This window comes from Podarcis vaucheri, assembly GCF_965113315.1.
Source record: "Podarcis vaucheri genome assembly, chromosome: 2".
Taxonomy (NCBI): domain Eukaryota; kingdom Metazoa; phylum Chordata; class Lepidosauria; order Squamata; family Lacertidae; genus Podarcis; species Podarcis vaucheri.
This window is the reverse complement of record NC_138760.1, coordinates 21,778,432-21,803,960: the sequence shown is the minus strand read 5'-3', so window position 1 is coordinate 21,803,960 and position 25,529 is coordinate 21,778,432. Positions and strand designations below refer to the sequence as shown.

At 45.0% G+C, this 25,529-nt stretch overlaps 1 long non-coding RNA gene across 1 annotated transcript in view; it reads left to right on the top strand.

The window, feature by feature from the left end:
- The window catches only part of LOC309526648, a 60,699-nt gene extending 45,489 nt beyond the window's left edge, over window positions 1-15,210 (top strand). Inside the window, exon 5 of the long non-coding RNA XR_014216783.1 lies at window positions 15,196-15,210. This is a non-coding gene — a long non-coding RNA (uncharacterized lncRNA). The remainder of the gene's footprint in view (window positions 1-15,195) is intronic.
- Window positions 15,211-25,529: the final 10,319 nt, after the last annotated feature.

Sequence of the window (25,529 nt, the reverse complement as noted above, 5' to 3'; positions counted from 1 at the left end):
CGAAGCCGGGCTCAGGGCGGCTAACAACAATAAAATAATACAACATTCTAAAATCATTTCATTAAAATTAATTCAACTCAAATTGATGGCAACTCATAAACTCATAAAATGATTTCTGTTCTCATCCTGAAGCAAAGTTCTTAACCTGAGGTACTATTTCTGGGTTAGCGGAGTCTGTAACCTGAAGCGTCTGTAATCTGAAGTGTCTGTAACCCGAGGTACCACTGTATTCATATGCTCTGACTCACAGACTCTTTCAGAGGTCTCCAGTGGGTATCCTGTTACCTGAGATCCTCAAACAGAGGTGCCAGGTAGTGAAGCCTTTTGAATGCAAAAAGTATCCACTCCCATTGATGGGCCATAGAATCAAAGAGTTGGAAGGGATCCTGAGCATCATCTAGTGCAGGCTTCCTCAACCTCGGCCCTCCAGATGTTTTGAGACTACAATTCCCATCATCCCTGATCACTGGTCCTGCTAGCTAGGGATCATGGGAGTTGTAGGCCAAAAATATCTGGAAGGCCGAGGTTGAGGAAGCCTGATCTAATGCAACATATGCAACTGCCCCATACGGGGATCAAACCCACAACCTTGTTGCTATCAGCACCATGCTCTAACCAACTGAGCTATCCAGTGCCGATATCGAGTCATTGCATTATCACTCATTTCCAGTTTGAATGGGGTAGGACGAGATTCTCAGGAAGGGGATCCAACTTCAGGAGACTATTCTCAGGATCAAGGAACACTTAAGATTGATGTACATATAGTTTGTCCCATTTTTTTTGTCTTCTTTTACAAAATGCCACTGCAGAGACTGCAAACTAAAGCAGCAGATTGGCACATGCATGCAGTGTATTTATCTCTCTCCACATACTTTCCTCCCTTGTGCCATTCTTTTTGCTAAAATGTCAGATTTTCAGGCAGGGGTTGTTCCTATCCCCTGTGCCACCTAATTCTTTTTTAACTGAATGTGCCAGACATGAAACTAGGATATTCTGCATAGAAAAGCTTAAGTATTACCACTGAGCTTCAGCCCTTCCCAGTTATCTGAAGATCTCTGCATTCCACCAGTGTGATTATGGATATTGCTGGGTTGAGGGATCCCCCCCCAAAAGTAAAGGTGGGTACAAGTTCAAAACATTTGAGAGAGATTGATACAAAGTGTCAGAATTTTTTCTGTTTTTCATTCATTCAACACCTCTCCAAACCACTTAATCCATCGTTCTGCCCTGACACTGAGGTCCAGCGCCGAGGGCCTTCTGGTGGTTCCCTCGCTGCGAGAAGCCAAGTTACAGGGCCTTCTCAGTAGTGGCACCTGCCCTGTGGAACGCCCTCCCACCAGATGTCAAAGAGAAAAATAACTACCAAACTTTTAGAAGACTTCTAAAGGCAGCCCTGTTTAGGGAAGCTTTTAATGTTTAATAGGTTATTGTATTTTAGTGTTTCGTTGGAAGCTGCCCAGAGTGGCTGGGGAAACCCAGCCAGATGGGCGGGGTATAAATAATAAATTATTATTATTATTATTATTCCAATAATCTCTAAACATTGTGCAAAATACGACATTTTTAAAAAGCATAAAAACAGAAATACGACATAAAAAACAGCAAAACAGTATTATAAAAGAGGAATTCAGTAATAATAGGGTTGGTACAAGGAGGTTCTGGGAGTGGTCCAAATGTGCAAACTGAATAGTACATTTTATGTATGGCAGAGGAAAGGACATTCCACAATGCAAGGGGAAATTCCTATTTTTGAGGTGTTGCACTCCTTAGGATGCAGTGCCACAAGTCAAATTTCCCCAGATGATTGTTGTTTCTGTACAATTGATGCTCAATAGATTTAGCTGACTGAGACACTCTCGTGTTATAGTGGCATGTGCAATGGCTGATCTGGAATTTACTAGTCACTCAGTTATTGGTCTCTCTGGCAGCGATATTTGAAATATGCTTCCCACCTCCACTTTGATAGGCAACGTATATTTTGTTTTTGTGTGTGTGTTTGCCTTCAAGAAATGCTCAGTTAGCTTGTCTATGAGGAGTAAGTTAGCATGTTGAAAGAAAGCCACTTCAGTCAGTGCGACAGGGGAGGTTAAGGCACCCAGCAAGTTTTGAAAAACTCATCGAAACGGAATAGTCTAGATGCTTGAATGGAGTGTTGAGAATGTTCTCCTGTTGTGTTTGAGGACGTTGAAGTGTTGACTACTCATTTCCGACGGCTGCGCTACATTTTGTTAACGTGTCAAATTGACAAGGTACACTGTGCCAACACAAGATGTTTCATTGTCCAATACATTCATCGGCCAACACAAGATGTTTCATTGTCCAATACATTGCATTAACTGAGTGGAAGCTTGATTTAATTCAAGTTGGGAAAGAATTATATAGCATGAAATTTCCAGGACAGAATCAATTAGATAACATGAAATCTGGAAGAACGTTGAGTCTCGGCAGCGGAAGAGGGTCATGCACAACTAATCAGTTGCTGGATATACATTGGGAAGATCTGGTACTATGCCGACCCTGAATTATCTCACAAAGATAAGAGTTTTTAGCTCCTTCTTTTCACATTTTTTAGTGCTTATTTGCAGGAGACTCGTAAAGATGTTGTTTTGCTCATAAAGATATTGCTCTCCTTTTGGGAAAATAAAAGTGCGGAATATAGGAAAGTGTAGGGCTGAATGAAGGAATTCTTTGTTATATGCACTCCCTCTCCTCGAAGCAAAAATAGCACTCCAGAGGTCCAACACCACCAACTCCAAACTCAGAGAGAATAAAAATAACGGGTAAGTAGTAGTGATAGTACCTAAAGAGAACAAGGTTAGCTATTTGGCACAGGACACAGCTTTGTGGCACTACAGTGCACATGGGAGCATGTTGTATATGGATTCTCTGGCAGATTTTATCGAAACAGCACTGGACACAGTGGCATAGCGTGCGTTGCCAGTTCCCGGGGCTGCATGGAGTGGGGTTAGAGGGAGGGAAAAGGGTGGAGTATGCATATGCATTCATCTGCAGCTGCAGAGATAGGAAAAGAAGAGTCATTATGTGGTCTGGAGAGGTCACTTCCTGGGTTTGCACGGAGAAGCCGTTTTCAATGGAGCCCAGCAACAGAAGCACAAAGTTTTGTTGAGATGGCACCAGCTGTTGAAATGTTTCGCCCCTAACTGCCCCTGTGCCCCCCTTGCTATGCCACCGACTGGACACCAAATAAATGTGACTCATGTGCAAGCATGGAAGTAATTTGAATTCTGACTCCCAATCAGATCTGAGCTCAGACAGATTCTGGAAACTGAACAGCTGCCAGGAAAACATTGATTAGATGCAAGGGGGGGGGGAATCCGCTTTCAGTATTTTCATTATTTCAGTTTTAGATTTGAAATATCAATGTTTCAGATTTGCAAAGCACTAAAGTGGTGCATATCAAGGGTGGATGAAGTCAGAGTGGAGTTCAGAATGCCAAGAATCCATGTGAGCTGTGACAAATTGTTGCTGCAACTCCACCTTGACCTCTGAGTGATGTTCCTCCTAATGCAGAGAATGCCATGGATGAGCCATGTTTTGACATGCAAGCCACAGTAATATTTCACAGCACACTAACAAAAAGCCACATCTACTAAACTCAGGTGCAGACCTGCTCTGGGGGTGGGTGTCAAGGAAAAACTGTATTGGTGCACAGATTTTTCTCGTGCCTCTGAAGCCAGCAAAATACAAAACGTACAGAGCTGATTAGGAAAATGGCAGTTTTGGAAAGACTGTTAAGCTGCTATAAAGTGCAAGTGAGTTCCTCTTGATCCTCTTTATTTAACTTGCACAAGACAAAGCACCAGGACAGAAACCTGCCCAGAAGCTATGCCACCAGATCTATAAGCGCTGCTGACCAGTTCCACATTTGCAGGGACTGTATTGACATTGTTGCTCAATGTCAAGGAATTCTGCAAAGGCACAGTGAGAAGCACTCTCTTCAGCCAATATACAGAGGGAGCGGGGGAAATCCTAGCTCATCCATGATGAGAGACATATCTGAAATGGATTCTGGGCTCAATGTCAGAGAGCTACATTAGTCAATAATGTGTTCCCTTCTGTTATGGCACGCGAAAAATTCCTACCTAATATAAGTCAAGCTGAAGGGAAACATTTTTGCTTCCATAGAGCAGATTCCCAAGCTGGGGCTGATCATGGAAGCTGTGGTCCAAAACAATTGGAGGGCACTAAGTTGGCAAATGCTGCTGTAAAGCCGTAACACTTGGTTCTGTCTTTTGTACTTTAGGCTGGCCAGGTGTGTAGCAGTGCCTGGTCCTTGTAGGAAATAATCTGTAATGAAAGCATAACTCTGGAAAGCAAAATTGCATTCTGCAGAATGAATGGGGAACGGGGAGGTGAGAGTCTGCTCTTGATATAGCCATTTGGCTGCAATTTTCTGGCTCCCATTCATATGCTGCAGTTAATGGCGTAGTTGATGGATTTGCAGAAAGAATGATGGGCTGCCTGAAGACAAAGGGCTTCAGAGGTCTTCCCTACAATCTATTTTGCCCTTAAGGGATCATGCCATCTTCCATCAAGTGGGGAGGGGGAGACTCAGGTTGTCACTGGATTCAGCAAGTGTGTGTGTGTGTGTGTGTGTGTGTGTGTGTGTGTGTGTGTAGCAGCAGCTAAGGTTTTGTACTTTCTGGACCTTTAATCTCACCTCATCCTGTCCCACCACTTCCCACCAGTTTACCTCACCCCGTCTCAGGGATTTGAATCGTCAACCTTCTGATCGGCAAGCCCTAGGCTCAGTGGTTCAGAGCACAGCACCACCCGCATCCCATTGACTCCATATATATATTGACATATATTGACTCCAATATAGTCATCTAAATAAGTGAAAGTAATTTATCAGCTCACAATTATTATAATTATTATTGCTGGACTATCCAGTCAAACATAATTATGAAACACTGAGTTGTGAATGGTAGAGGAAGCTGCCTTATACAGAGTCAGAACATTGGTCCATCTAGAGCAGTACTGTCTACACTGATTGGCAGCCTCTCTCTAGGATTTCAGACAAGGGCTATTCCTAGCTGTACCTGGAGACCTGGGGTGAGGTAAACTGCCACGCCCCTTGCGGGTGGTGCCATGCCCCCTGGGAAATTTGAATCCCTGCGACGGGGTGAGGTAATCCGGTGGGAAGGTAAACAGCGTTTCTGTGAGCTGCTCTGGTTCTGCCAGAAGCGGCTTAGTTATGCTGGCCACATAACACAGAAAAACTGTCTGCGGACAAACGTCGGCTCCCTCAGCCAGTAAAGCAAGATGAGCGCTGCAACCCCAGAGTCATTCGCAACTGGACTTAATGGCCAGGGGTCTTTTACCTTTACCTTTTTATTGGAGTCAATACTGAACATTATATGTTTGCATTGTTTTAAACTATAACTCTTTGTGTGAAATTGATGAGGTTAGGGATTTTTATAATTATCGGAGATGATTAATGCAAACACATTTTTCATGTGTTAATTTCATCAAAAACATATGTGTAAAAGAGAGCAGGGATATATTAAACATGTTCCTTTAAGTGATAAAATATACTGGGGGGTGGGGGTGGGATACTGTATGTTAACAGAATAATTTGATCACGTTCTCAGTTAAGACCTGACATTTTATTCTGAGCCCTGAATACCAAAATCATTTTGTTATCTTGGCAAGCAATTTCAATGCGGTTCTCTTGTTGATCACGATTGGCTCAGATCATGGCTATAGAGAGACCATAACATAACAACCATTCAGAATTAAGACAGCTGTTTGAACGTCTATAGGCACACAAACTGATACCCCCTACAAATGAACAAAAATGAATGAAAAAGGTCATTTTGCATTTTTTAAAAAAAGAAATTTAAGCATAATCCCTCTCTCGTGAATCATTTACTAATTTCATGGTGGCATTTCAAATCTGTTTTTGAAAAGGAAAACAAAGAAAATTTGGCAATAAAAATGTTTTAATCTGATAACTGAGTATGTGGCATTCTTTTTAATTTCCACATACACTGTAATTACTGTGCATATGAATAGCGCACAAGATGCAGCTGAATTAATCATTTCTAGAGCATAGTAAATGAAAACATTGACTAGAGTACAAACCATAAATAGTCTAAACACTAATGATACTTGCCTCCAATTTTGTCAGTGGCTCAGAGGTGAATGGATGGTAAGCATTGAGCGGGAGGTTTCGTGAAGAGATACAAACCTCCGTCTGTGGCACTATTCATGTGTTACTCATGCATAGCACATGTCCATGTTGGCAGCAGAGCCAGCATTGGCTCTTTTGTGACAACCATGTGTTGGCCATGGCTGTCTGCAGAGATATCCAGATATGTCATTGTTGACATGCAGAGGGCCGGGAGGCCAGCTGGCAAGCCCTAGCTGTGCTATTCCCTTCCATCGGCCTGTGCTCTGACGTAAATCAGTGACCCAGACTTCAAAAGCCAGGGCACGCTATTAGCAGAGTGTACTGTGCACACAGAATGGGCGTGAGGCTTGTGAAGTCATTCTACAGCTACATATTAGGTAAAGGGATCCCTGATCATGAGGTCCAGTCGTTGCCGACTCTGGGGTTACGGCGCTCATCTCACTTTATTGGCAGAGGGAGCCGGCGTACAGCTTCCGGGTCATGTGGCCAGCATGACTAAGCCGCTTCTGGCGAATCAGAGCAGCACACAGAAACGCTGTTTACCTTCCCGCCGGAGCGGTACCTATTTATCTACTTGCACTTTGATGTGCTTTCAAACTGCTAGGTTGGCAGGAGCAGGGACCGAGCAACGGGAACTCACCCCGTCGCGGGGTTTCGAACTGCCAACCTTCTGATCAGCAAGTCCTAGGCTCTGTGGTTTAAACCACAGTGCCACCCGCGTCACAGCTACATATTATTAAACATAAATCAGGACAAAGAAACATGTTGAATCTCTCTCTCATGTCGTTTCAGAGAGAACAGCAAAAGCAAAAACTATACACAAAATACTGTGCTGGAATGTAAACAGACATGTGACACACAACAATCTCATGCCTGTTCCTTAAGGTGGAATAGAAATGTCAACAGTCATCATTTATGTGAATGGGATGCACACAACCAGGGCACACACACACAGTTGTTGTCATGAGTCCCATGGAAGGGGTGGTCACCATTTGAGGAGGAATGGGTCAGCTTGGGGAATTGGATCAGGAGGATCTAGGGGAGGAGCCCTGGTAGGTTAGAGGTTCTGGATTCTAAACCCTCAGAGATGTCTGGTTCTGGGGAAGTTTCCGTTGGAATAGTAAATGGAGACCCCCACTTGGGTGCCAGGTCAAACACGCTGTTGGAAGGACCCCCTCTGATGGTCCCTTGGGCATGGCCACTCCAACAGCCCCAACCAAAACAGCATATTCAGCATCCCCCCCCATCACCAACTCCACTCTGATCACCCACCCAGGTCTCAGTGATGAAGACCAGGTAGGTGTTTTCATCCATAATCAGATCATGGATGAGGGAGGTCTTACTCAGAGCCAACTTGGCATTCAGCAACAGCAGCCACAGACTTAAAGGTGGCTGAAAGGACTGTTAGGATATTTCCGTTCCACCTTAAAAGGGAGCAGGCTTTGTGAGTCACAGAGTCTGCGTATTTCCTGTTCACAGGATGTTTATGTTTTCTGTTGCTTTCGTTTCTCTCTCTCGGTGCCTGAACGCTGAAGCAGGCGGTCATGTTTTTCTCTGTTCTGACTAACGCAGAATAAACTTATGAAAAATGCTCTCCTGCGTGCATCTTTCGTTGTGCATTATCTGCTGATAAGAGCATGCATCAGTTCCAGAATGTGGCAAGCTATTTCTGGAGCTCATGTCACTAATTGCTGATACTGCGTGTCTATGGGAGATCGATGGACGTCCAGAGGCGACATGGGGCCATGATGGAATTTGTCTCCCTGGCAGTATCCCAACAAGGACAACCACAATTTCCCAACCCCACACCATACCTCCCCTTTCCTTGAACCACGGCAACTGGGGTTGCCCTTGCTCTTCCCAGGCGCATCCTACACCCCTTTATTTAAAAACAGCAAATTTAAAAACACACGAGTAAAAAGCAGTTAAAATCAATTTAAAACATTTTTAACAGGGCAATAAAAATAGCAACAGAACCTACCCCCAAACAACCCCCACTAAACAATATCTTCACCCAAGTGTCTGTTCAGCCAACTTAGCTACCACACTCCAATGTCAGGTGGAAAAAGGCCTGCCAGGCAGGGAGCAGGCTTTCCAGGACTCACAGTCAAGATGGTCTGTCCTGTTGGCACCATCTCCTGCTGGTGAAACCCTCCAATGTCTGCTTTATGTGAGCAGCGATGCAGGGGTTCTCCACTCCCCTGACTCAGCTTACCTGACCAACAGAGGGTAAATTCATCAGAGAGAAGAGTGACAGTTTAACTTTACCCAATTGCCATTATTTGGCATGTTCAGCTTTGGAAAACGTGCTCACATAGACAAAGAATAATTGGAAGTTTACATGAAATTAGAAAACTAATCATGAATAGATGAGGGAAAGTTCTGCCATATCCCTTTCCAATGTTAAGCCCTTGGCAAAAAAATGCCTGCGCTTGACAGCCATTGAGTGGGAAATATATATTATTTGCTTAAAGATTTATCATTTGATTTTTAGAGCCTGGTGTAGGATTAATGCTTACTCAGAACTTATTCCAAGTGCTTTGGGTCTAGAAATTGAGCTGTAAATCTCAAAGGAAATTTCGAGTACTTTCTCAAGCTGAATGGATCATAAATACTGGGGAGGGGAGAAGCAACCTATTTTCCAGTAATTTCACTTAAAGCTACAATGGACAAATTTGCTAGGAAACTCAACTTCATGGAGTACTCCTGGCTGCCTTCCACTCACAATTTAAGCAGATAGTACACGTATGTAAAATGGTTCAGACAGAGATGTATCATGAGTTTTCACTGATACATTCAGGATTTAAATGCCTCATGTCATTCCTCCATATTCATACTACCTGCCTATGCATTAGAGCAGCAGGGATGGTTTGGAATTGCCCTCATTGTGTTTGGTACAGGAGCATCTTTTTGTCTCCAAGACCAAGCTGTGAAAAACCAACTTTCCAGCATGGCAACATAAATTACAGACTGTGGTAGTTACGTCTTGGCCACTTCTTAGGACATCCTCAACAAACCTGCTTCCACGTCCCCAAGGCAGCATTGCAACCTTTTAAAATATGTTTCTTTGTTTATAAGCTGAAGAAAGGAAGAATCAGCCCACTTGAAGCATGAATGCAAAGGGAAGAAAGAGTAACCGTTGAATCACAATTTGACTTGCTGGTTTGGAGAGCAAGTTGTGAAGCTGTTTTGGAGAGCAAGTTGTACACACTGTAGCTGAAGGCCTGTGGTATGAGTATATACAGTGGTTTGAATCCCCATGACGGGATGAGCTCCCATTGCTCTGTCCCAGCTCCTGCCAACCTAGCAGTTCAAAAGCATGCCAGTGCAAGTAGATATATAAGTACTACTGTGGCAGGAAGGTAAATGGTGTTTCCGTGTGCTCTGGCTTCTGCCATGGTGTTCCATTGCACCAGAAGCGGTTTAGTCATGCTGGTCACATGATCAACTCCCACCTGGAAACCTACGTCCCCACTGTGGAAGGACATGTGGATCCAGAATTGGCCTCCACAGTCACTTACGGACTCACTGTTAAAACTGTGTTCATGGAAGACAATCTTACTCAGCTACAAGTGATCACCAAAGAAGAAGAAAAAGGAGAAGATTCAGGAAAGAATATCAGTCAACAGGAGAGCTCCCAGCACAGTTTGGAACCATAGAAAAACAGGATTCCACAATCAAGGACTCTCCCCCTATCTCAGGCAGTCTCTCTGGAACATGTGATGAGGATGGGGTGGGTGAAGCTAGCACATGCATGCACACACTCTTCCTTCCTTATGAATGCCTGAATGGGACTCATGATTCCTCAAGATGTAGACCAGGGGTCAGCAAGGTTTACCAGCCATGGGCCAGATCACTCCCACGGAGATAATCCGTGGGCCAGACTGGCACAGCGTGATGCCAGAAATCGCATCTGCGCATGTCCACGGCACCAGAAATCACTTCTGCGCATGCCCAGACACCGAAAATCGCACCTGGACAGAAGCAATTTCTAGCATCTGGACATGTGCAGATTTGATTTCTGGTATCTGCACATGCGCAGATGCCATTTCCGTCGCCACTCGGCGAATCCCAGCGCTGCGCTGGTTTAGCGCAGTGTGCGGGGGACTTGCCAAGTAGGCGGCTTGGTTTGGGGGCGGCTCGTGGGTTTGTAAAACGGTCTTTGAGGGCCGCATCCAGCCCATGGGCCACATGTTGCCGACCCCTGATATAGATGAAGGAATTGCAACAATGGACAGCAAAATACTGCAGGTGCTCCACAGGTGATTATGGGCGCAGGTTCTGTTAGCGGTTGCCTGAGGGCACCACTTCCAGGGAATCCTCAGAAGGAACAAAAAAGCTTGGGTATCAGCCCTTTCATGTCGTGGTAACAGCTGTACCGTTGTTCAAGCAAAGCTCCTTGTATTTCACACCCCAAACTCCATCTTGCATTAAATCACGTTTACAGCAGCAAAACATTACCATTCCCATAATCGCTTTTAAGAGCAAACGTGCGTCTTTCAATATTTCAGTCACTCGGCGAGGACAAAAATAGAATTAGAGTTTGTGATAACACAATTAGTGTCAGGAAGCAGCATGGTAAGTGTAGCAGAGCTGAATCTGTCTCACTTTGAGTCGTGTGTCACCCTTGGATTATAGCATCGCCCTTAAAACAGCAGGTGCTCAAAGAAACGGGTGCTCAAAAACATGGGGATCACAAAGACGTCACTCCCCTCTTTTATGTCAGCTGCAAATTTATTGCAGAAATAGTGCTGCTCACACACACACATTTTTTTTTGGGGGGGGGGGACATGACACCATCGGCATCAAAACGTCAGCCTATATTTTAAATTTACTCTGTGCCACAGCTGTGCTCCCTAAGATCCCAAGGATTCTTAGAGCCCCAGATAAGCTACTGTTTGGGCTTAGATACCCTTCTAATATCAGAACCCACCAAGTGGTTCATTTTCCATAGTGTTACACTCCCTTTCTACAGCGCTAATGGATATTTTGCAGTGCAGGGTTCCCTTCCCCCTCCACTGTACTTCTTCCTTTTTCTCACCTGGCTCGCCATTGGGCAGGTGGCGCTGTGGTCTAAGCCACTGAGCCTCTTGGGCTTGCCAATCAGAAGGTTGGCGATTCGAATCCCTGCGACGGGGTGAGCTCCCATTGCTCGGTCCCAGCTCCTGCCAACATAGCAGTTCGAAAGCACATCAAAGTGCAAGTATATAAATAGGTACCACTCCGGTGGGAAGGTAAACAGCGTTTCCATGCGCTGCTCTGGTTTCACCAGAAGTGGCTTAGTCATGCTAGCCACATGACCCGGAAAAACTGTCTGTGGACAAATGCCGGCTCCCTCAGCCTGAAAGTGAGATGAGCACCTGTCAGGGAACTGACATCAGAGGCACGGGAGAAGGAGAGGGTCTCTGATTCTGCAGGAGAAGGTCCCAGCGCTAGAGGGAGACTCAGCTGGGAAGAAGGGGAAGAGAATGAGTGTAACACCAGGGATCCAGGAGAACAACGGGACAGGGAGGTGCAGGGGCTCCAGGACTCTTCGTTGGAAGTTAGCTGCCCACGCCCACCCTGCGCAGGAGACTCCCGTGCAGTGAAAGGCGGAGACGATTGGGCGTCAAACAACTCTTATGTTGGCAGCGCTTTAAGAAACGCCCACAGACAGATTCTACGAGTGACTAAGGGCAGCCACGCTGAGATGGGCTGTGCAGTCCGGAGGGTTTAACCAGGCAATCTAATGCTCAAACGGAGCAGGATTACGCACGAGTAACTCCCAACCACTACAGCACCCCAACTCCATAGTCGCCTTTGACTGGACTTAACTGTCCAGGGGCCCTTAACTTTTTTTTTACCTTTACTTACCTATTCCCAATCCTTACCCTTCCCTCAACATTGACCTCTCCTTCCAACCCAACTCCTTTCTTTCCTAGTTTCCCTGGTTTATTTACCTTGCCCGGCAGCCTGCTCATGATCTGTAAAACCTTCAAATCCCATCTGTCTTCTCCCTCTCTCTATATATCTCTGGGACCCCTTTCCATTGCTTTTTGCATCTTGCCTAAGGATGGGTGAATTTGTTAATTTTGGTTTCCCCTTGTCCCCCCCCCCCGTTAAGTTCCTACATATGCATTTTAAAAAGTCTTCATGAAAATTCACCAGTCTCCTAGTACTCACATATTTTTATGTAATCTTCATCCACATTATCCCAAAACACTTCCTTCCAACACAATGCCTGCTTGTGTCCAACCCCAGGGATGGCAGTAAGCCATAAAATTCTGTCCAGTTGTTTCACCTTCACAGGCCAGGCCTTGCTCTTTGGAGAGGGGTCACTGCGAGTGCGTCTGCAACTCCTCTTGCACACTTCTGGAGATTTATTTTTTTTTTAAGTGACGGAGGAGGGCAGGGAGGAATGATTATGAGGAGGGACAAAAACACGCAGCCCAAATACATTCATTCAAGCTTTGTCCACTGGTGTAGATGACAAGTGGTGGGATAGAGAAGAATACCCATAGCTGAAAAGAACAGGAATGTATGGAACTGAAGGTGCCAAACCCAGAATAACTGGATCTTAATTCCTCATCTGCCATATGAGTCCCCCACCCCCTGAAAGCACCCTATATCTCTGCTTGCGAACTGCTGCTCTGCTTCAAACATCCTTATTTTTCAGGGGATTTATAACATTTATTGAATTTTAGGTGCGGGATCTTTTAATGTTACCCTGCACTGCTGACGATTACTTGGCAAGATATAGTATTGACTTCTCCACCTATCATCATCTTGTTGAGACATTAGATCAATGGAAAAGGCATTGTAGACCAGACAGAGTCAGGATGAAATGCATAGATTGTCTGTGGGATTCCCTCCCCCCCCCCAAGTTTTTAAAATTTCATTTTGAGCATTGAATTCTCTGTCTAAGGATTCGCTTCTTAGAGGTGAAAAACACTCTAGGGACTCTTGGTACACTGTTTAGTGGCAAATATCCAGCCTCTTGCCACTTACCAAAGGAATCCCTTTTTCTGGCCCCTTGCCTAGCAAATACCTTTGGGGCTCTTTCAGAGATGCCTTTTTTAAAAAAGAAAAAAATGATGTTGGTGTGAATCCATATCTCATGAAGTTCAGCTGAGAACCATAGCTCATGAGCAACAGTTAGAGTGCTGGACTAGGAGTGGGGAGACTCAAGTTCAAACCCCCCCTAAGCTGTAAAACTCACTAGTGTGAAGCCAGTGTGGTGTAGTGGTTAAGAGCGGTAGACTCGTAATCTGGTGAACCGGGTTCGATTCCCCGCTCCTCCACATGCAGCTGATGGGTGACCTTGGGCTAGTCACACTTCTCTGAAGTCTCTCAGCTTCACTCACCTCACAGTGTGTTTGTTTTGGGGGAGGAAGAGAAAGGGGAATGTTAGCCACTTTGAGACTACACTACACTTCGGGTAGTGATAAAGTGGGATATCAAATCCAAACTCCTCCTCCTCCTCCTCCTCCTCCTCCTCCTCCTCCTCCTCTTCTTCTTCTTCTTCTTCTTCTTCTTCTTCACTAGGTGTCAGGGACTGGGTAGAGGAGGAATGGTGGAGACCGCCTCCCCATCGTGACCCTTCCAGGGAGGAGGGAGAGGAAGACAATATAGATTGAGAACAGGGGTTTGAGGGAGGTCAGAGCTCAGAGGCGGATGAGGGGAAAAGTTGGGAAATAATGGGAGAGGAGGAGGCAGAGCTGGAGCAGCAGCTGGCTGACCCTGTATCATTAGAAAGCATCCTAGACCCTCCATCTCCCAGAACCCTGCCAGCCTTAAAAGTAGGAGAGCAAAGATCTCAAAGACAAAGGGCATGTACTGCTGCCGCAAGAGTTCTTATGTCAAAGAACTGGAAGGGAGACAAAATACCCACAATAATAGATTGGCAAATCAAACTTATTGAATTTGTTGAATTAGCCAAAATGACAGCAGCTATCAGAGGTCAAACAAATCAAAATTTAATAAAGGAATGGAGTTGCGTGAATGAATATATGAAAAACACTGCTCCAGTACAGAAATATTGATATGTAAAGAACAGAGTTTGTAAGGGGAAAAGGTTACAAATACAAGTAAAATTGGAATATTTGTCAAATACAATATAACAACACAATTGTAAAGATAAGTTATAGAATTAGGGTCAAGCAACGATGGAAGGAAGTCAGATTTTAACTCACATTTCGAGTTATGTCGAACCAATGGTGGTGGGGTGTGTGTGAAGTGGTGGGATGCTTTGTGTTACTAACATGTTGTTGTTGTTGCTGTTGTTGTTTAGTCATTTAGTCGTATCCGACTCTTCATGACCCCATGGACCAGAGCACGCCAGGCACTCCTGTCTTCCACTGCCTCCCGCAGATTGGTCAAACTCATGCTGGTAGCTTCGAGAACACTATCCAACCATCTCGTCCTCTGTCGTCCCCTTCTCCTTGTGCTCTCCATCTTTCCCAACATCAGGGTCTTTTCCAGGGAGTCTTCTCGTCTTATGAGGTGGCCAAAGTATTGGAGCCTCAGCTTTATGATCTGTCCTTCCAGTGAGCAATCAGGGCTGATTTCCTTAAGAATGGATAGGTCTGATCTTCTTGCAGTCCATGGGACTCTCAAGAGTCTCCTCCAGCACCATAATTCAAAAGCATCAATTCTTCGCCGATCAGCCTTCTTTATGGTCCAGCTCTCACTTCCATACATCACTACTGGGAAAACCATAGCTTTAACTATACAGACCTTTGTTGGCAAGGTGATGTCTCTGCTTTTTAAGATGCTGTCTAGGTTTGTCATTGCTTTTCTCCCAAGAAGCAGGCGTCTTTTAATTTCGTGGCTGCTGTCACCATCTGCAGTGATCATGGAGCCCAAGAAAGTAAAATCTCTCACTGCCTCCATTTCTTCCACTTCTATTTGCCAAGAGGTGATGGGACCAGTGGCCATGATCTTCGTTTTTTTGATGTTGAGCTTCAGACCATATTTTGCGCTCTCCTCTTTCACCCTCAATAAAAGGTTACTAACATGTACATATGTGTAAACCTTTCTTTCTTTCTGTTATTTTGTAGAGATAAAAACTTCAATAATAAGAAAAAGACAAAGGGCATGTAGCAGCACCCATCAAAGTGATGAATGAGTAAGTGGGAGAGACAGGCAGTGGAGATTCACTTGGGACAATGCCATTGTCCAAGCGGCTGGGTTCTATAGCCTCTGTAAATACTGAATAGAAAAAGGACGGAATGAAATCTTCCCTTGTCTTTATACTTTCCTGGGCAACAGCCGTGAGTCTCTGACAGCATCCCAAAATGGAATCCTGTGGCACTGATCCAACCTCCATTGTACAGCACTCCCTACTGTTGCATCTCTATTTTGCAGGAAAAAGTCAAACACATGCCGCTTTGTGCAGTTGTGGATTATACAGGAAAAATGCCCTTCTCTTCTTCCATCCTGCCCCGCACCCTCGTTTTCATGGGTCATCAGCTGTGATTTTCTCTCTCTGTTGTCAGACTGTGTTATGACATGCACATTGTGTGTGAGCATGTCCCAAGAACCAACGCGCAACTTCCTGCGTGTCATGGCTTTAGACATACAGAGTCCCACTCTGAATCTCGTTCTGTTAAATGGCTCTTTTAATGGGCTCTTCTCATTCTTTGTTTCAGAGCTAGGAAGCCCAGCTCATCAATGTGTCTTTGTTTTAATTGCACCTAGTTTTCCTCTTCCTTCCTGATGCAACAGCAGGCTGTAGGGCTGACACCAGACTTTAAGGGTCTTCAGTATGGCTTGGCTGATGAATCCCTGCCACTTAAAGGCTGTTTCTGCTGGTCCATCCCTCTCCTGATGTGTGTGTGTGTGTGTGTGTGTGTGTGTGTGTGTTTCGCAGCTTCTCTGCCACTTCCCTTTAGCACCTGTGCCAAGGAGAGTCTTCCAGACCCTCCAAGTGTCCCTATTTTCCAGGGACAGTCTTGAATTTATCAAAGCTGTTCTGGTTTCTAATTTGATCCCAGAATGTCCCACTTTCCCTTAAGGTGTCCCTATTTTCATCGGATAAATATTGAAGGGCATGGAGTTATGTGACCCCCAAGCCAAGGAGATAAGTAGCTGTACAACCTTTAAAAGGCATCTGAAGGCAGCCCTGTATAGGGAAGGTTTTTTTAAAATCTTTAATGTTTTATTATGTTTTGATATATGTTGGAAGCTGCCCAGAGTAACTGGCTCAACCCAGTCAGATGGGGAGGGTTGAAATAAGATGGAATATGCACAGGTTGCGGACTTAACATATAGAAAAAGAGAACAAGAAGAACATATGTTTAAAGAAGATTAGAAAATGTTTGTTGATTATATGGGGGGGGAATTGTATACATTTAAAAACACTGGCAGCATTAAGATAAATCCAACAGTATAAATAAGTTTTGATGGATGTAATAATGGAATAATGAATGGTTCAGTTCATGTAAAATATGAAGAGATTTATGTTATGCAAAATGAACCACGGAAAGAGAAGAATGGAAGTCACTGATACCAGTACCGTATTTTGCGCCCCATAGGACGCTCTGGCCCATAGGACGCACCTAGTTCTTTGGGGGGGAAATAAAGATTTTTTTTATTTCCCCCCCTGGAAGAACCAGGTCAGGGAATAGTGGGAAGGCATGCTCTGCCTCCCCGCTGTCCCCCGAGCTTGTGGGGCTGGCGATGGGGAGAAGTGCGCTGAGCCCGGGACTGCAGGCAGCTCTGCGTGGCCATCGGGAGCGGAGCGGGACTTCGTGCCCCGCTCCCGATGGCCGCGCAGAGCTGCGCTGATCCCAGGACTGCAGGCAGCTCTGTGCGGCCATCGGGAGCGGGGTGGGGCTTCGCCCCTGGCTCCTGGTGGCCGCGCAGAGCTGCGCTGATCCCGGGACTGCAGGCAGCTCTGCGCCGCCATCCGGAGCGGGGCGGGACTTAGCGCCCCGCTCCCGATGGCCACGCAGAACTGCGCTGATCCCAGGACTGCAGGTAGCTCTGCGCCGCCATCCGGAGCGGGGCGGGACTTTGCGCCCGGCTCCCGGTGGCTGCGCAGAGCTGCGCTGAGCCGGGGACTGCAGGCAGCTCTGCACAACCCTCGGAGCCGGTCTCCCGAGGGTTGCGGATAGCTTCCTGAAGCCTGGAGAGCGAGAGGGGTCTGTGCGCACCGACCCCTCTCGCTCTCCAGGCTTCAGCGAAAGCCTGCATTCGCTCCATAGGACGCACACACATTTCCCCTTCATTTTTGGAGGGGGAAAAGTGCGTCCTATAGGGCGAAAAATACGGTACTTTAAAGGTCTTTAAATGAATATTATAAAATGTAAAAGAGAAAATTTAATAAAAATTATAGGGGGAAAACTTTTCTCAGAGCCAAGGCAAGGTAGGGCAGTGGTTGCAGATACCTGGCTGGCTTCCACGAATGGGAACCAGGCCTAGGAGCAAATGTATGGGTGGCAGTTCAGACTGGCGAGTGACCCTATTGGTTCCTGTGACCTTCAGCCAGTGTCCAACCTTTCTGACTGCTTGTGCTGGTCTTCCAACTCGCCTTGATTTATTCATATTCTTATCAAATGGCAAATACGATCCCCGAGACTGCTTCCCCTACAGCAGAGCTACTCTTATCCTCGACATCTTGACTATATATCATACAGCATTGCTTTTTTCAAAGGTCAAAATTCAATTGGAGAATGCTTTGTCTGGATCAGCCTTTAGGTATGGGAGACATTAAAGCGTCGAGTTTAACATAAAAACACATTGCCTTGCATTAGGACGCATGTAAGCTTCAAAGGCTTGAGGAACTATCTTCAAAGGACTCAAGGCTTTGGCTTTTAAAATATTCCTTTTAATCCCATCGTATCCCTCCAAATCTCCCACCCTCAACCTGGTGCAGTGCAGAAACATTTAATTATCACAAGGCATCTGCTGCGAGATTGGTGACTGCAGAGGCCCAACTGTCTCTTGGCTAACAACATCTTCTGCCCACAACAGAAACAAATCTGAATATGAGACCGTTTTATCGATCAATGAGTAAGGCCACATTCACACCTTTCAAGCAGTATCATACCACTTTAAACAGCCATAGCTCTCCCCAAAGAATTTTGGGAGTTATAATTTGTTAAGGGGGTTGAGAGTTCTCAGGAGATGATTTTAAGCAGAGGTTGGATGGCCACCAGTCATGGTTACTTTAGCTGAGATTCCTACATTGCAGGCAGTTGCTAGGGTTACCATATTTCAAGAGGTAAAAATACGGACACACAAAGTTGTTGAGCTTCCCTCCCCTACAATCGTCCAATAAATAAGTACCATATTTTTTGCTCTATAAGACTCACTTTTTCCCTCATAAAAAGTAAGGGGAAATGTGTGTGCATCTTATGGAGCGAATGCAGGCTGCGCAGCTATCCCAGAAGCCAGAACAGCAAGAGGGATTGCTGCTTTCACTGCACAGCGATCCCTCTTGCTGTTCTGGCTTCTTAGATTCAGAATTTTTTTTTTCTTGTTTTCCTCCTCAAAAAACTAGGTGCGTCTTGTGGTCTGGTGCGTCTTATAGAGCGAAAAATACGGTAGTTACGTGTGTGTGTTTTTTTTTGGGGGGGGCAAATACCCGCTCATCCATCCACCAGCTCGCACACACACACACACACACACATTAAACAAAAATAAGTCCCCAAACCTGGACAATTGCTATGCATTGTAGAACTCCCCCTGGATTGGCATGTAGGCCCCCCAAAAGAGGACATGTCCTGGATTTCCCAGACGTATGGCAATCTTAGGTTGGACTAACCCTCAGCATCCCTTCTAACTCTACAATTCTCTGATTCGATGATTCTATGAGGTACAATTCCCAGAGTTCCTTGGGAGCCAGAGGGATTGATTATTAAGCCACTCTGAGAACTATATTTCTGTGAGGGGAATAGGGACCTTTAAAAAATCTAGTTTTCAAGAATAAGTAAATACATAAGCAGAGGAAGAGAACATGATAATACAGTTGCACCTCATTATTATATTCTGAAAAGAATCGCACACCAAGTACAGTGGTACCTCGGGTTACGAACTTAATTCATTCTGGAGGTCCGTCCTTAACCCGAAACCGTTCTTAACCTGAGACAAGCTTTCGCTAATGGGGCCTCCCACTGCTGCTGCGCTGCCACTGCACGATTTCTGTTCTTATCCTGAGGTAAAGTTCTTAACCTGAGGTACTACTTCTGGGTTAGCAGAGTTTGTAACCTGAAGTGTTTGTAATCCAAAGCATTTGTAACCCGAGGTACCACTGTAATTGAAAGAAAACTAAATGTCTCTCTTCCCTCCTTGGAACAGATGCCTTCAAAAAACTCTCAGACTCGTTAACAAACTGCATGCAGCTCTCAGAATTCTTGGGGGGACTGTTTAAAGTGGTATTATGGTGCTTTAAATGTATGGTGTGAATACGGTCATAGTCCAATGGCTGTTTGGAATCATAGTGGCACTCTCCTATTGGCTCCCTCTGCGACCTCTCCCTGTGTAGATCCCACAAAGGCTTAGGTTACCGTATTTTTCGTCCCATAGGGCGCTCCGCCCCATAGGACGCACCTAGTTTTTTGGGGGGGAAATAAAGGAAAACATTTTTTCCTTTATCCCCCCCCCAAACCAGGTTGGGGAAACCAAACCAGGTCGGGGAACAGTGGGATGGCGGCGCTGCGCCTCCCCGCTGTCCCCCGAGCTTGGGGGCTGGCCGATGTCTGCCCCGCGCGAGGGGCGCTCTGCTTCAGCGCGCCCTGCGCTCCGTGCAGCAGGCTGCTATCCGCAGCCTAGGGAGCCCTGCAGGAACTCCCGTGGGCTCCCCAAGCTTGCTGATAGCTTCCTGAAGCCTGGAGAGCGAGAGGGGTCGGTGCGCACCGACCCCTCTTGCACTCCAAGCTTCAGCGGAAGCCTGTATTCGCCCCATAGGACGCACACAGATTTCCCCTTCATTTTTGGAGGGGGAAAAGTGTGTCCTATAGGGCGAAAAATACGGTAATCGAAATATTTAAGGTCAACAATTTTCTCTGCCGGTGAAAACATAATTATACAACGGCAATGCCACAGTTGCCCACAAAGAGATAAATGCACAGGTAATTTGTTTAGCACGTGATCAATGTCATATTCCCTGGGAGTCCCGAGAGAAAATTAACGCAATTATTGCAGATTTTGTAATCAGCCAGCCCAACCATGCATCCAATCCACCATGGTTTTGGATTATTCACTTTGCCAGAAGCTTTAGTCCCAAATCAACAAGACAACCACAGCAAATGACAAAGTTGTGACCTGCAGTTAAAGAGAACAATGCTTTGCCACCGCAATACAAATATAACAGATAATACTGGATATACTAGAACCGATTTCTCATCCTCTTGCTAATTAACCATGCATAAATGCAATTTCAATTCTCCCTCGAGATGGAGGTAAGAGCTCAGAAATATTATTCAGCTCCCCAACCCAGCCAAACAAGTTTCAACTCCGTCTTTCCGACTCAGTATGACTGGTCGAAAGTGGGCAGCACTGAGAAGCTGGCAATAGCGTCACTGCTGCATATTGGGATGGGAAGAGGGAGAGATTTTTTATATATAATTTTAAAAGTTAACTATGGAAAGGTCCTAACCCTTACATATGGTGTAACAGGTAGACCGACGATAAGTCCCTGGTGAATTTCTAGTGGACCACTTTGAACCTAGTTGCTGGGATTTTAGGAAAGAATGTTGGTAGACCTCATTCTGAGACAGCTTGTCTCTTAGTTCTTAAGCAAGAATGCTTATTCAGGGTTTCTCAGTACAGAGTAGTAGTCTTTTAAAAGTTAAGAGATCCCAAGAATGTACAATTATAGTTGGCCTGTGCTGTGATCCTGAGTATGCCCTCTTACTTCCCAAGTTTAAAATGTAACATTGAACCATAGATTTTTGTTGGTTTTTAGAAAGCTGATCATACAAGACTCAGGTTGGCTCACTCCTGCCATGCTGATCAAGATTCATCTTTCGGTTGTTTAATATCACACTTCAGGTGCCATGTTTTGATACACTTAATTAAGCAAATGGCACACTTTGCTAATTAAGTACGCCTTGATTGAGCCGTAGGTATGTTGCGCTTACAGCTTCATTCGCTTTTCCGACTTGCTTGCACACCTTTTCTGATCTAGTCAAAGGTAACAAAGTAAACAGGAGCACTGGTTCAGCTGGAGATGTGTCAACTGAATGCCGCTGTGAGTTTTACTGAGTCGCAAAGAGTTGATAAAATTGCACACGCTTTTACTGGTTGCTCCATTTATCCTTTGCTAATTGGGGTGCATAATTTAGCAAAGAGGTTTACACACTCCGCTAATGGTGCGTCGTACAGATTTTGTTTGATACATTATGCTAAAGAGGGAGGTTTACTACCTGCTGAGCATTTAGATGCATGGTAGACAACACAATTCTATAGTTATCATCTGAGTCAATAAGAGCTGATAGCTGTGCAAGCCATTGCAATGGCAAGCTCATTATCCTTCCATTAGTGGTGCATTGACGAAAGTAAACCAAAGCAGTTACTTGACCGTAGGATGCTTCCAAGGGGGGAAAAGAAGCAGAAGCAGAAATAGGAGGCGATAATGTTGGAAAGATGCCCTGTCCAAGCACTCATTAGATATTATTCAGAGCAGCCTACCAGTTCCGGTAGCTCACTCTCTGTTGTTTCCCCTGATGACTAGTGATTTTGCAGGTCATTAAGCATATGATATTATGCACACTTACCTAGACTAAGTCCAAATAGGTATTCATGAAAGAACCGGATCTTATGAGTAGACATGCACACAAACTCTAAACACTCCGCAACGCAAATTATTGGGTGAATTGCACAGAAAGAAATGCCACTCAAAGGCTGCATACCCAATTAAACTTCACCATCTGATTCATATAATGCAACCCCAATTTAATGCATTTAGCCTCAAGCAGCTATTGAAAGCCACTGTTTCTACACTTCAATTTCTCTAAAGCTTGCTAGTACAGAAGGGGGAAAAATACAGTAATCTAAACTAGACATTGCAGTAATCTAGGGCTTTCCAACAGGTCATTCGGAACCTACTGGTCGATCGTGGGGCGCCCCTGGTCGATCCTGGTTGATTGTGTAATCCTAAGCGATCGCGGGTAGATCACTTCCAGGTTTTCTTATAGTGGGAGTAGATCGTAGTCCTTTGGGAGTTGGACATGCCTGCAGTAATCTAACCTAGAGGTTACCAGAGCACCACATACATCAGAAATTAGGATATCTCTGTCCAGGTAGGAGTATGGCTGGGCCACCAGCCAAAGTTGATGGAAGGCGATCTGCACCACCAAGGCCACTTACCCATCAAGTGACAGCAATGGATCCAAGCTACATACCTACTCCTTTAGAGAGAGCATAAACCCATCAAGAGTAGGAAATTTCTCATCCACGCAGGCAACCACCCACTAACAGTGCCTCAATCTTATCTGGATTGAGCTTCAGTTTATTGGGTCTCATCCCATCCATTACTGAAGCAATCCAGCACACCCACAATCCTGCAGATGTAAAGGAGAAGTAGAGCTGGGCATATTGCTGACAACCTATTCCAAATCTGCGGCTGACCAGCATTGACATTATTACTCTGGTGCTCCAGATGGGAAGCTGAACCTGAGACGGCACCTAAGGGCACCTGGAGATCTCACAGCAGAGGTGAAATCTGAACCCAGTTCTTCCTGATGCATACTGTATTTTTTGCTCCATTAGACACACTTTTTTCCTCCTAAAAAGTAAGGGGAAATGTCTGTGTGTCTTATGGAGCGAATGTGTGGTTGATCGCTGGCTCCCTTTCCGGCCCCGGCCCCTTGCCCAGGCCTCCATTGTTGTATGTTCTGCAGACGGAGGCTGTTTGTTTCCCCAGCGACATGTGACTGGCTGATTAGATTATCTGTCTGGAAACTGTAGAAATGGCTCCCTTTCCTTTCCTAAAGAAGCTGCAGAACTGTGAGTTGAACCCCATAAAAACAGGATTTTTTCCCTTTGCAAAGTAAGCTCAACAACTTTGAGCTGATCCTCAAAAAAGGGGCTTTCCCCCTTTCCTCCTCTGAAAACTAGGTGTGTCTTATGGTCAGGTGCGTCTTATGGAGCAAAAATACGGTAGCTCTATCAATTAGCCCCCAGTCTAAATTTGTACAATTCCATGAACATCAGTGAGGCTGTTACACACAGTTCCTAGAATGCCTATGCTCGTCCCATTCCACCAGTGCATGGTCCTTACCTTAATTTTACCATCAGAAAATGAACTGCTTTTTCACTTCGTTCATTTGAAAGCCCTATTTTTAAGCTTTCTGTCGACGACTCTCAAAAGGCTCATTGGTCTTAATAATTCACATGCGAAGCTGTAAACTAATGGGCCCCTAATCTGGAAAAAGCCACTTCTAAAAGGCCAACGGGTCGACTATTTCTAGGAATCTCTCCTTCCACTCGATCCATCATGAAGTTCAGGAATACACAGAGCACTGGTGCACCCCCCTGGGTTCCTTGTGGCATTGGAAACATTAATAATACAAAACACAATGGCACTCCATAATGACTGTGTCTGAACTTTAATGATGCGTCCTGTCAATCTCAGTCTTGGGGACATTAATAAGTCTGTCTGTTACATGGCATTCATCACCAGAGTGGGCTTGTCGCAGAGAATAACAGGTAGCTGTTTTTCAATCGGGTAACTCATCGCAAATGTTCCTCTCCATTATTGCTTGACATTTAAAGAGAACAGGGTGAAAGTGTTGGCTTTCAGCAATATGTCCCAAACATAATCTCAAGTTTGTCATGCAGAGAACTCAGGATCCTATTCCAAAGCAGCCCGGATTTTATCTCTCAAACCTATGCATCCAACACAGGGGCAAGGAACCTGTGACCCTCCAGATATTGTTGACTTCATGGCTCAAACACCATGTGTTTCCCTTCCTCCAACACCCCCACCCTCTACTTTGTATAACATCTTGCCTGATGAAGAGTTATGGAGATCTCAAAAGCTTGCCATAGCTTTGAGACATTTTGGTTGGTCCTGATGATGCTATTACCCCACTATGACTGTATCCCACTATGGTCAGTGATTTTTACACCCGACAGGTAAATGTGCAATAGGATGCAGTTGTGGGAAATGAATCAGTTCAAATAATGATGATGATAATAATAATTATTATATCCTAATAACTGGATTTGTAAGGGGAGCATCAATCACATTTAAGGCGCCTAAGAACGTGTAATTTTATTAATTTTATCTTGTCAGCATACTTCTTGAGCTAAAGTTGAACAAATCATTGCTGATCCAGTGTTCTGTCCCCCCCCCCACTTTTCAATTTCTCTCCTTTGCTCGAAACAGCTGAGCCTCACTCAAGATGATAAAATGTCGTAGCAATAAAATAGATAATGCTGTAGTTAATGCATGCAGAGATAAACGCAATCAATGTTAGTAGAAAGTCTGCCACACAAAGATTATGTATATTAATGTTTTTACAAGTGGTCTAGGACAATAATTCAATTTATGAAATTTAAATCATATGCATATTCACATGCCATTGCTAATGTGATATCTTCTGGTATTGCAATGTAATTCCTTTAATGGTGTTTGCTTAACAAGTGAAGATGTCAAGGGTTGCTAAAAAGCTGGTATTTGTCGTATTCGGATTTGTGTTTACCAGGTCAATGCAGTGCACAAAGTACTGATGATGTGGATTGTAATCATATCAAAAGGATGCTCTTCTATCCACAAGAGATGCTCGTGAAATCCTGCCCCTCTGAACAGCTTTTGCAGTTCAGAATTACTGGGAGCCTACCCCAGAGCCAGATTTAGCTTTGATGAGGCCCTAAGCTACTGAAGGTAATGGGGCCCTTTATATGTCCAGCTGTCCTTTGTCAACAACAAATTGTGACTGTTTTTTGTGTTGAATATATGCTATATGGTAATTTGTGGACCTAATAGGTATCTAAAGCCATTTGCAAATGTTGCCATGCAACTAGTCCATGCAGATATATACAGGCACTCTATATACAGAAATGAGTAAACCAGTGATATTTTAGGGAACAGGCTAGCAGGCAGGGCCCATTACTTACATCATAGGAGCCTACACAACACAAAACACTGTTGCTGTATGTAAAGGTAAAGGTAAAGGGACCCCTGACAGTTAAGTTCAGTCACGGACGACTCTGGGGTTGCGGCGCTCATCTCGCTTTACTAGCCGAGGGAGCTGGTGTTTTGTCCGCAGACAGCTTCTGGATCATGTGGCCAGCATGACTAAGCCGCTTCTGGCAAACCAGAGCAGGCATGGGAATGCTGTTTACCTTCCCACTGGAGTGGTATCTATTTATCTACTTGCACTTTGATGTGCCTTCAAATTGCTAAGTGGGGCAGAAGCAGGGACCAAGCAATGGGAGCTCA